At 32.4% G+C, this 12,873-nt stretch overlaps 1 pseudogene; it reads left to right on the forward strand.

The window, feature by feature from the left end:
• Positions 1-639: 639 nt before the first annotated feature.
• Positions 640-7,359, forward strand: LOC116403331 (annotated as a pseudogene).
• Positions 7,360-12,873: the final 5,514 nt, after the last annotated feature.

The following is a 12,873-nucleotide window of genomic DNA, read 5'->3' on the forward strand; positions in this document are numbered from 1 at the left end:
GCAATTGAATATTATTTTGAAAGAATAAATATTACAAATTTCAATGGAATAAATCACATATATTATCAAAGTAAAATAAAAAATAATAATAAAGGTCCATTGGTTTTGATGATGAAAAGAAAATAAAAGTAGAAGGTAGAGTGGTGATTTAGCACAATATTGAAGGATTAGTTTAGCACAAAGAGTATTATTTGTATGGTTCAATAAACATTTATTATATAGTACTATTTGTGCGGGATTTAGCTTTTTGGATTTTGTCATAAATTCAAATGAACCACCGAATTTCACTATTTTCTAATTAAAAAAAAATTAAACTTTTTTTGAAAGCTCAATTAAGCTCAAAATCTAATTAATTATTAATTAAGCACAAGAGCCACTAAGACTAAATTGAATAGATTGACTAAATTTGAAATCTAACCATAACTTTAATTTTAAAATATACGAAATTCACTTTCCCTTTTCCCTCTTTGGTTTTGGTTTCTCTATTCCTTTTAGGAGAAGATAAAAATAATTTTTTTAATTAATTAATTATATCTAATAAATATATATATTTCCTATTCCTTTTAGGAGAAGACAAAGAACTTTATAATATAAGAAGGAAGAGAGGGAATGTAAGGATCACATCCAATACTTTCGAGAATGGCAATGGAAATAGCGATTACAGTGATGGAAGATGAAGAACTCCAACTCAACAACAATAATGAAAATCTAAAAAATGTGGATCGCAAACTCATTCTTAATAAGGTTTTGACTACCCATCATCAAGATAATTTCAATCTCCTTTCTCAAATCAAACACCGTCTTCATAGGTATGAACATTACTATCAAACAATTTATAATATAGTTAAACTCTTACAAAATTCTTACACTAAAAACTATTTTGATCTTTGATTTACCGTAATAGGGCGGGAGTGGAAATAGATAAGGTTCAAGTGAGATTTGAGAATTTGAAAATAGGAGCGGATGTTCAAGTGGGTTCAAGATCTTTACCAACTCTAATTAATTTTGGATACGACGTGATTGAGGTGGTACTCGTTTTGTTTAACATTTTGAGTAGTATAGTATTGTTTTGTGTCTTAAGGTACAATATGTTATAATTATGCAGAATGTAGTAACAACATTAGGAATTATGAAATCAAAAAGATATCCATTGACCATTTTGAAGAACGTTAGTGGGATGATCAAGCCTGGAAGGTACGAAATCACATACTCACATACACACTTTAGTAAATAAAGCAATATTATATTTCATACATTTAATCATTAATATATGGGTGAAATTGTAGGATGAGTTTGCTGTTAGGTCCTCCAGGTTCCGGAAAATCAACTTTGCTTCGAGCTCTTGCCGGAAAACTTGACGGAAACTTGAAGGTTAAAACCCTAATTTCACTAATTATTTGATTTTTTTTTTTTAGAATTTCTTCAATTTTTTAAGTCTATAAAACTCTAATAATAACTAAGGTGAAATACATTATTTTTATAATTAGAGTATATTAATTATTATTGTTTTGAATACTTATGTTACAGAAAAGTGGTAACATTAGTTACAATGGACATAATGTTGATGAGTTTTGCGTCCAAAGAACATGTGGCTACATAAGTCAATCCGATAATCTCTTAGCTGATTTAACGGTTAGAGAAACTCTTGATTTTGCTGCTAGATGCCAAGCTTCAACTGAACCCTTTGCAGGTTTCTCTATTTTCATTTTCTTCTTAATTTCATTTCATATTATTTGGATATATATATATATACAAATTAACTCTCTAATCTATTCCTGTAGAATACATAAAACAGTTGGATTACTTAGAAAAAGAAATGAACATACAACCTAATCCGGATATTGATGCATTCATGAAAGTGAGTATAGTACTCTTCCTTAAGGATATGTTTTATAATTTAGTGTTTAATATATAACAATAATTATATCTATATTGGATATTGCAATCTAATACCTTTTTTTTTTTTTTCTGTTTATGATAATTTGTTCAGGCAGCATCAATTGGTGGAAAAGAGGAGAGTATTTTAAGTGATTATGTATTGAAAATTCTTGGTCTTGATGTATGCTCAGAAGTAATAGTCGGTGATCATATGGTTCGTGGAATCTCTGGCGGTCAAAGAAAACGAGTTACCACAGGTCTGTTTAATGAAACATTAAAAATTCTGGGTCGATCGTTTACATTTTTCCAATGTTATTAAACTTTTCTTTTTGTTGGTTGGGTGTTAGGAGAAATGGTTGTTGGTCCGAGAAAAATTCTTTTGATGGATGAGATATCAACCGGACTTGATAGTTCAACAACATATCAAATAGTAAAATGTATAGGGAATTTTGTTCGTGAAATGGAAGCAACTGTATTAATGGCTCTTCTACAACCTCCTCCTGAGACATTCGAACTATTTGATGATATTCTATTGTTATCTGATGGTTATTTGGTGTACCAAGGCCCTCGAGAAGGAGTCTTAGATTTTTTCAACACTTTGGGTTTTCAATTACCACCTCGTAAGGGAATTGCTGATTTTTTACAAGAGGTACGTAGTTGAGAATTAATACTTAATTTCTATTGAATTATATGTTTAGATATTTAAAATCAAATCGTTGTTAAACGGAACAACAATCACAGGTGACATCAAAAAAGGATCAAGAGCAATATTGGGCGGATCCATCTCGACCGTACACTTTTGTATGTGCTTCAGAATTTGCTGAAGCATTCAAAAATTCAAAGTTAGGAAAACATTTGAAGTTAGAGCTTAATGGTTCATATGACAAATCTCAAACACATCCTTTAGCTTTGGGAAAAACCAAATTTGCAGCCTCAAAATGGGAGCTTTTTAGAGCTTGCTTTGCTAGAGAAAGGCTTTTGATTAGCCGTCATAAATTTCTTTACGTTTTTAGGACATGTCAGGTGGCATTTGTTGGATTTGTGACATGTACAATGTTTTTAGGCACAAGAACACACCCAAAAGATGAAAATAACGGCAACCTTTACTTATCTTGTCTCTTCTACGGGATAGTCCATATAATATTTAACGGCTTCTCTGAGCTACCTCTAATGATATCTCGGTTGCCTGTATTTTACAAAGAAAGAGACAATTTGTTTTATCCGGCATGGGCATGGTCCATAAGCAGTTGGATTTTACGTATCCCTTATTCTATACTTGAAGCTGTGGTTTGGTCTTGTGTTGTGTATTATACGGTTGGTTTTGCTCCAAGCATCCGAAGGTACGTGTATATCTAATCCCTTCCTTTTGAGTATTTCAGAATCATTTGCCTAAAAATAATATTACTAACTTTATATTAAAACGATGATTAAAATTTTCAGGTTCTTTCAATTCATATTACTGCTCTTTTCGGCTCATCAAATGGCATTAGGGCTATTTTGTATGATGGCATCCATAACAAGGGATATGGTGGTTGCCAATACATTTGGTTCAGCTGCCTTATTAATCATATTTTTGCTTGGTGGATTTATCCTACCAAAAGGTAACATTATCTTAATTAGGTGAGATCATTATATATGTAATTAATTAATTGAATTAATTTTAATTTCAGGGATGATTAAGCCATGGTTGTCATGGGCTTATTGGGTGTCTCCATTAACTTATGGCCAACGTGCGATTTCTGTCAATGAATTTACTGCTACAAGGTGGATGGAGGTAAACACACACACATATACATGTATTAATTAAAACTTTATAATATAATGTTTTTCTATAATTAATATCTGACTTGATTTGGTAAATAATTGATATTTTGCAGAAATCAACATTATTGTTTGGAAATAATGAAACTGTTGGATACAACATTCTTCACTCACTTAGTATCCCTAGTAGCAACTATTCCTATTGGTTGGGTGTTGGTGTCTTATTCCTTTATGCAATTCTTTTCAATGTTGCCCACACTTTCGCTTTGGCTTATCTTCGTCGTATGTATATCTTTATTTTTCAAAATTATTCTTCATACAAATTCTTTAAAATTTTGTACCAAATGTTTTCCTAATTTTGTTGTCCTTCCATTATTTGCAGCTTTAAGAAAAGTCCAAACTATAATCCCTCTTGAAGATGCCAACTTTGCTGAAGCTAATGGTAAGTCATAATTCCAATACGTATGCGTCTTGAGAGACTTTACCTTGTTTATATACCAGTTCTGTGTATGTGTGTTTTTTTTTTAACAATTAAGTGGTTAATTTAATTTGTTAAGGTTCAGAAGAAGACAGTAAAACACCATCGGTTGCAGCAAGGAAGAAAGAAAAAGGAATGATTCTTCCTTTCAAACCATTAACAATGACTTTTCACAATGTTAGTTATTTTGTTGATACCCCAAAGGTAAGTCTATAAGGTTTAAAAACCCTTAACTACATTCATATGATATGTTTATTTGTGTATCTTAGGTCCCTTCATTTTCATTTTCTTCTTTTTTTGTTATAACAGGAAATGAAAGAAAAAGCTGGATCATCAATAGGAGAAAAGAAGTTGCAGTTGTTATCAAATGTGAGTGGTGTGTTTTGTCCTGGCGTTCTAACAGCATTAGTTGGTGCAAGTGGAGCAGGAAAAACAACATTAATGGATGTTCTAGCTGGAAGAAAAACCGGTGGTTATATTGAAGGTGATATTAGAATTTCAGGTTATCCCAAAGACCCAAATAGCTTTGCTAGAATATCAGGATATGTTGAGCAAAATGATATTCATTCTCCTCAACTCACTGTGGATGAAAGCCTCCAATTTTCCTCCTCTCTTCGTCTTCCTAACAAAATTACTAAACAAAAACGACAGGTAAATTTGATTTCACGACTCTTTGTTGTCCACACTTTTCTTGTTGACTTTGTAATGTAACGTTAGATTAATCGGTTCAGGAGTTTGTTGAAGAAGTAATGAGTTTGGTTGAGCTAGACACACTTAGACATGCTTTGGTTGGCATTCCTGGTAGCACGGGTTTATCAACGGAACAGAGGAAACGTTTAACCATTGCAGTTGAACTTGTTGCAAATCCTTCCATTATCTTCATGGATGAACCTACATCTGGACTCGATGCACGCGCCGCTGCCATCGTAATGCGAGCTGTTCGGAATACAGTTGATACTGGAAGAACAGTTGTTTGTACTATACATCAACCTAGTATCGACATATTTGAGGCATTTGATGAGGTTAGTTGGTCATAATCTCGTTTGAATCTTTTTAGCAGCATACTTGGGAATGTAGTAATTGGCATATTTTATGATTTTGCATTATTCTTGTGCAGCTAATTCTTATGAAACGGGGAGGAAAAGTTATATATGGGGGAAAGCTAGGAACACATTCGCAGTCAATGATCGACTATTTTGAGGTAAACATTTCAAAACTAACTCGTCTCAAAGAGAGAATTACTTTGTTTCGGTTTCAATTTTGATCTAATGGACTATTATTGGTTGGTTTTTGTAGGGAATTAGTGGAGTTACTCAAATACCAAAATCATACAATCCAGCTACTTGGATGTTAGAGGTTACAACACCAGCTTTTGAGCAAAGAATTGGGAAGATTTTGCTGACATTTACAAAAACTCAGAGCAATATAAGGATGTTGAAGCTTCCATAAAACATTATAGTGTTCCAGCTGAGGGTGAAGAGCCATTAAAATTTGAATCAACTTACTCTCAAGATAAATTATCTCAATTCATGAGTTGCCTTTGGAAACAAAGAACTATGTATTGGAGAAGTCCTCATTACAATGCAATGAGACTAGTTTTCACATTGATCGGTGCATTAATATTTGGATCAGTATTTTGGAATATTGGTATGCAAAGGAATTCAACTCAAGAAGTGTTTGTTGTAATAGGAGCTCTTTATACGGCATGTTTATTCTTAGGAGTAAATAATGCCTCTTCAGTACAACCAATTGTTTCCATTGAAAGAACAGTATTCTATCGAGAGAGAGCAGCTGGAATGTATTCTCCAATTGTTTATGCACTAGCACAAGTAAGTAATTCATTAATTTACTCTAAAACTGTTTGTTTATAACGACAACCAATTCGCTAATTAAGTTTTCTAACCCCTATTATTCAACAGGGTCTAATGGAGATTCCATACATTGGTGCTCAAACCATAATCTTTGGAGTTACCACATATTTAATGGTTAATTTTGAAAGAAGTTTAGGTAAGATTTGATTTTGTTGTACTAATCGAAGTCTTGCAAAATTATGTTAAGTGTTGGTTATATATATATATATGATTTTGGAATATGATTTGTTTTTTGCAGGGAAGTTTCTACTTTACATCCTTTTCATGTTCTTGACATTCACATACTTCACTTTTTATGGTATGATGGCTGTTGGACTCACTCCTACACAACATATGGCAGCCATTGTTTCTTCTGCATTTTACTCTTTATGGAATCTCTTCAATGGCTTTCTCGTCCCTAAAACGGTAAGCAATGACTCATCTATTAACGGAAAGATTGTCAAAAGTAACCTTAAAAACTTTTCGTTTTTCCTGGCCAGCACCCGTTTAATTTGGTTTTTGATTTTTTTTTTTTTTTTTTTTTGTTTTTGGATGGTAAATCAGAGTATTCCAAGATGGTGGATTTGGTTTTACTATGCTTGCCCTGTTTCATGGACACTAAGGGGAATTATAAGTTCACAGCTTGGTGATGTAGAGACAATGATTGAAGGACCTGGTTTTGAAGGAACTGTGAAGCAATATTTGGAAGTAAGCTTAGGATATGGTGATGGAATGATTGGAGTTTCAGTGGCTGTGCTTTTTGCTTTCATCTTCCTTTTCTTCTCAGTCTTTGCAACCTCACTTAAACTCATCAACTTTCAGAAGAGATAGATAACAACCTATTCCTTTTCTTCTCAATCATTTTAGAACAAATGATTGGATTCTTTTAGTTTTACATGTATTGATTTAATCAGAGTTGCAAAGGAGAATATTATTCTTGTATTATTAATTTATTGCTCTTTGAAAGGTTATACATTCTTAAAATAAAAATTAGTGTTATTGTTATCATTAACTTAGTGCTTCGTCATACTAAAGTAAATCTTGTCATCCTCTCTTTAAAAAAAGAAAGAAAAAAAGAAAAAAATATACTCAAGCTCACACACTTTTAGGATTAGTAAATAGTCAGTTGCCTTAGGTGATTAAAACCATTGGGTTCAACTAATTCCTAAGTTACAGGCAAAAATCATTCCTCCAAGATTCATGTAAAAAAAAGTTGGAAAATAATTAAATTATGGGACAAAGCACTCTTGAATTTCCTTGTAAACTAAAGTGGTCAATCTTTGACAAAAATAGCAAAGTATCCTTTAAGTTGCAGGGGATTTGTACCTTACAGGAAGTATCATCATCCCTTTTGGAATAAACCAGATGGCCACTTTCATCTTGATGTTACAGTAACCAATTCTTTGTCTGCTGCAGAAATGTTCTAGCCTATAAAATGTTATGTTAGCACATCTTGCAGGTTACGTAAGTTCGGTAGTTGCGGGGGGAAATGGTTAAAGATGCTTTAAAATTAAAACACATAAAAATGAAGTGGAAAGGAAAATGAAGAATAAAAACATACACTTTTGCATCAATATTTAAAATAAAGGACAACATTTAGAAACTATTCCAATAAAACACTTTGGGAATACACACGAAGCTTCCATCATAAACATGTTTCTAACTATGTACCACAAAGACCCAAGTAATTTGGAAAATTACATAAATACAGTATTAGATATTGAAATTAGACACACAATGTTGACAGGTGGAATGAAAAATGTCAGTCATATCACCAATCATCAAATCACCCCTCTACCAGGCATTACAAGCTATGTTTTAACCATCACTTGTAAGAAAAAGTCTTGTAATTAATCAGTAGTTTGAATATAGAACTTAAGTACAACTGAATTCTCGCAATTATTTGCAAGATATAACTTTTCTGCATAATTTTAAGGTCAACTAGCCTATCAGGTTGACTTTAGAAAACTCAAGTACATGTACCTTAAACAATACAACAAAAAATTAGATAATTCAAAGAGCAAGTGAGAACAAAACCAATCTACTCTTTCTTCTTTTTTTTCTAACAATTTGATACCATAGATTCTTCTAAGTATAAGAATTGCAATAGTTTGAATCATTAAAATGTCTAAACCACTACCAACATGTACAAAGAATAAATGATAAACTTACCTATGAGGAAGAACCGCTTTTAAGAGAGATTACCATCACGAAGATGAAGATGCCAATCATCAGGCTGGGTGCGTGTGGGCTGCATTTTTGGCCCTTGACGCCTTATGAACTTAACCCCTTCAAACTTTTGTGCAGGTGATTTCAGTGGCTACCATCAACAATGTAGCGATCAGTGAAATGAAAGCAGAGATCCGAATTTAAGTTTAGTAAATTGTTATTGGTTAAGGAAACTATGAAAATATCACACCGACGATGATGCTCAAAGTACATCCTACAATGCTTCAACTATAAAATGCCACATGAACGTTGCTCGAAGAAAAGTTGATGACAGACAGCAAAATGAACCAAATACAAATTGAATATAAATAGATTGGATTTTATTGATAAAGCATATGTAATAGGATCGGAAGGACCGGAGTCTGTGTCATAGTAAAATCCAGAGACAACCTTGAGCCTTCTTTAAAACGATTTTTCTTCTGTTCAAATGAAAATATAAAATCAGAATGCACAGCCAAGCGCCGCCGTCGTTCATATGTTTTCGTAGGTTACCTAGCGCCACTATAGCTTGTTGCCAAGAGAAGAAGGAGAAGAAGAACTGGGAGACGTCGCACGAGCTGTTCGTGGGTCACTTGCAGTTGTAGGATGAGTCACCACGGTCTGGCTCTTTGCGATTGAGTTGGACAACCTGAGGATAGCCGGAGAAGATGGATTCGCCGTCAGGTGCTTAAAGATGGGATGGGTAAGAGATTGAAGAAGGCAAAAAGAGATTGAAGAAGAGAAATGAAAAATGAGCACGAAAATGGATATGGTGTTTGAGTTGACGCCATGGTAGGAACGGAACATGCGCGAGCTATTCTCGGCTGTGTACTTAGCATGTTCTTCTATAGTTGACGAACGCATGGTGAATGATCGATTATGAATTTTCGTGAGCTTAGACTAGCCACATCTTTCCTTTCGATCATATTTGAGTTATTCTTGGCAGTAGATTTAGAGAGTTTTATTGTGATGGACTTGGATATGACATAGGTCCAATGTACTTATGTTTAAGCTAGGTGTGGCCCTTGTTGACATGGGACGTACGTGAGCTCGATCACATATTTGCCATAGCACATTATGTTGACTTAGATATGAACTAGTTTAAGATGTTTTTATAGCTTGTTAAGATTTAATTATAATATGTGTTAAAGATCTCTAATCATGCTTTATATATCAAACTATGTTCAATAGTTTCATTGTTAATATGGGACATCGTGTGCTATGCTCAGCATAATTTGTCATAGCATGTTGTGTTTGACCTGGATATGAACTAGTTTAAGATGTTTTTAGACAGGCTTGTTATAGTTTTATGGTCGACCGACTTTAGTTTGGTATATTGTTTTTATCATTTAGGGGCACTTTCCAATTAGTTTATCCTTTTAAAATTAAGTCTAAAAAACTAACTGCAATAGTTTATTTTTTCTTTGTTGCCACCCGTTCATGAGTGCTGGGAAAATTGTGCCAATGTCAATGATCTAGAAATTAGGGGGAGATGTATACTATATTTTTAATATTTATTTGCTAATTTTGAAATTTTCCCTTTAAGTTATTAACATATTTAATTAATATTTTTATTTTATTTTATTTTATTAACATATTTAATTAATATTTTTATTTTATTTTATTTTATTAAATTAATTTAAAACTATAAGATATTTAAGAGATATTCATTCAATATCATTTCAATGGAATATTAATTAAATATGACTTAATTAATTAATAGATTTAAAATTTATGTTAATTTAATATGTTTTTAAATTAATAAATTCTTATGATTCTCTTTTATTCTCTCGGAGAAAAGGATTTATAAATATATAGAAGAAAAATAGTTTTTCTGAATTAAGCTATCTCTCCAAAAATAGTTTATGTCTAAACTTTTTTCCATCTCAATTAGTTGTCACAAGTCAATCACATCTCAGAAGATACGAAGGTCTCCGTGTGTCTTAATTTGGAGTTTTAATAGATTCAGATGCGTCAAACTCATCAAGTTTTTATTCATCTAATTTATAATTAGAAAGCATTGTTAGCCTTTAAGTTATAATAAAAAAATTAGTTTATGTATTATCTTGCAAATATATTGGTATTTTGGAATTCTTAAATTAAATTGATAAATGATTCTGTAAAATATTCTACTGCCTAGGACTTTTATCCCTTTCGTTTCAAGATTTATTGAGCATTCATTACCACTTAAGGTGTTTTACGCTCTACTTTTCCATCATTTAGCTTACTTCTATGCCAAACGTGGCTATCTGGAAGATAGCGTCGATGTCCCATAAAAGCTATTTTTCTTCTTATCCTGAATGACGATCTATCCTCTATACAAGTGGAACATGCATGATACTCCTTCGTACTCTAATAAGATAGATCATCATATGTCAGAAAGTTGTTAATTGTCCACAACAAGGCTGCATACAACTGAAAATTCTAATTTGTAACACAATCATGCGTACGCACACCATAAGTCCATAGATTTTTTAGTTCCTCAATTAATGGTTGTAAGTACACATCAATTTTCCTACCACGAGATTTTGGATCAAGAATGAGCAATGACATGAAGAAGTTTGACTTTTCATGCATTTTCATGGTGGCAAATTGTACGGAATTACCACCACATGCCACATACTGGTACTCATATGATCGAACAGATTAAATCTATATGAAGCTAACCCCAAACAAACTTTTTATCGCTCTAGAGAGCAAAATCAGAAAATTCAGAATCAAAGTGCTTCTATCCCTCTACATCACTTGGATGTCTCAACACATCCTCTGTTCCCACTCGTTTATCCTTATGTCATCTCATGTATGCTAAGCTTTCTTGTGATACAAACAATTGTTGTAATCTCGACACCAGCAGATAGTAATGCAATACTTTTTGTGAAAATCTTTTCATGATATGTTATAACTGACCTTGAATCGAGACTCATGACAAGTCAGACATTCTTGCAAGTCCCCAAACTCTTTCGAGAACAATATAAAGTCATATTTACAGGCATGAACAGTCTCGTATCCCAGGCCCCACTCATGCAATTTTTTGTTTGGCTCCATATAATGAGCTAGGGATGTTGGTAGCACATATTAGAAACACATGTTTTATTATCTCCAATATCATGTCGAACAACTTGTTGCTCCAACCATTAAGAACCTTTACATGCATCATTGTAACCAAAAAGTTTAGCGATCAAAATTCTAAATAGTCGGGGTATAACTCACGACCTGCTTGGTTTAACAACTCCTTAAACACCATGTTTGTTTTATCTTCTTCTAAATCTACCTTATTTTTAAACGGTGTTTCACTATCTAAACCTTCCTCCATCTCTTCTACGTGTTCAAATACCAGTTTGTAAATCATGCAGTACACCCAACATTTCGATTTATTGAGGAAGTGGGTTACTGCTAGTTTCTTCATCAATTTTTTGCATACCTCTGTGCAAGTTCACGAATTCTCCATGATACATCCAATCTATATAGGAGGAGGCTATTTCAGTGATTATTAAATGTTGCTTCACACCCTCTGATGAATCCTAATTTGAATATATACATTTCTTGCATAAACACCTTATTTTTCTATAGTTATTAACGTGATATTTTACAACCTCTAACAATTGGAAAACTCCTTCTCTGTACTCAACAATAGAAAACATATGTCTAAGTTTCATCAAACTCTTGTCTCTCTCGTTAAAAGCCTTAACAAATAAATATCTTTGATTAGTTTTATATTACTCATCACAAATACTCCAACTTACTCTATGAATAAGCTATGTTCAATCTCTCATTAATTATAGCTGGCTATGTGACATTTAAAACACTCTTAATCTCAAACTCCATGTTGTATGAACACCCCTTTAATTATAGTCTATCTAACATTTTCAAAAATTCAAATTCAATTTGAAATTAAAATTCACATTCACATTAAATATCAATTTCAAATTCAATTTCAAATTGAAATTAAATAACAATCTCAAATTCAATGAACACCCCATCCCAATCTCAAATTCAATAAACATCTTCTTCTCCAACCTTCAATTCAATAAACAATCATCCTAAATTCAATATAACCCCACAAATCTCAACAATCACACATTCAATAATATTAGAAAATACTCAACAACAATCTTAAATTCTAAAACCAATTCAATAAACAAACACCTAAATTTAATGTGAACTCACAAATCTCAACGATCACAAATTCAATAATATTCGAAAATACTCAACATCAATCTTAAACCCTAAAACCAATTCAAATTTAATACTAAAATCTAAAATTTCTACAAAATTGTATCATATACATTCATTGTATCAATGCTTATCATATTCAAAATTTGAATACATACATGCATTTTTTTAATATTTAACAAATACACATTTGAATCATTTTTCTAATATTTAACAATCATACATTTGAATCTAAATCCTAAAAACATTCATTATATTATATACATTCAATTTTCTAATTCTAAAAAACAAATAAATAAAAAAGAATAACAACCTTGATTAGAGCCGTGGTGGTGAACGACAATGAAAGACGATGGATGGCAGTGACAACAGACGATATGAACGACGACAGCGATGACAAATGGCAAGCTCTCTCCCTAATCTCTCTCGACCATATTTTGTTTTGTGTGTGTGAAGAAACAAAGAAACAAATAGACCTGACAATCCCCAACGTTTTAAAAAACGTCGTAGGACGTTAAACCCTTC

This window comes from Cucumis sativus, chromosome 4, assembly GCF_000004075.3.
Source record: "Cucumis sativus cultivar 9930 chromosome 4, Cucumber_9930_V3, whole genome shotgun sequence".
Classification (NCBI taxonomy): Eukaryota; Viridiplantae; Streptophyta; class Magnoliopsida; order Cucurbitales; family Cucurbitaceae; genus Cucumis; species Cucumis sativus.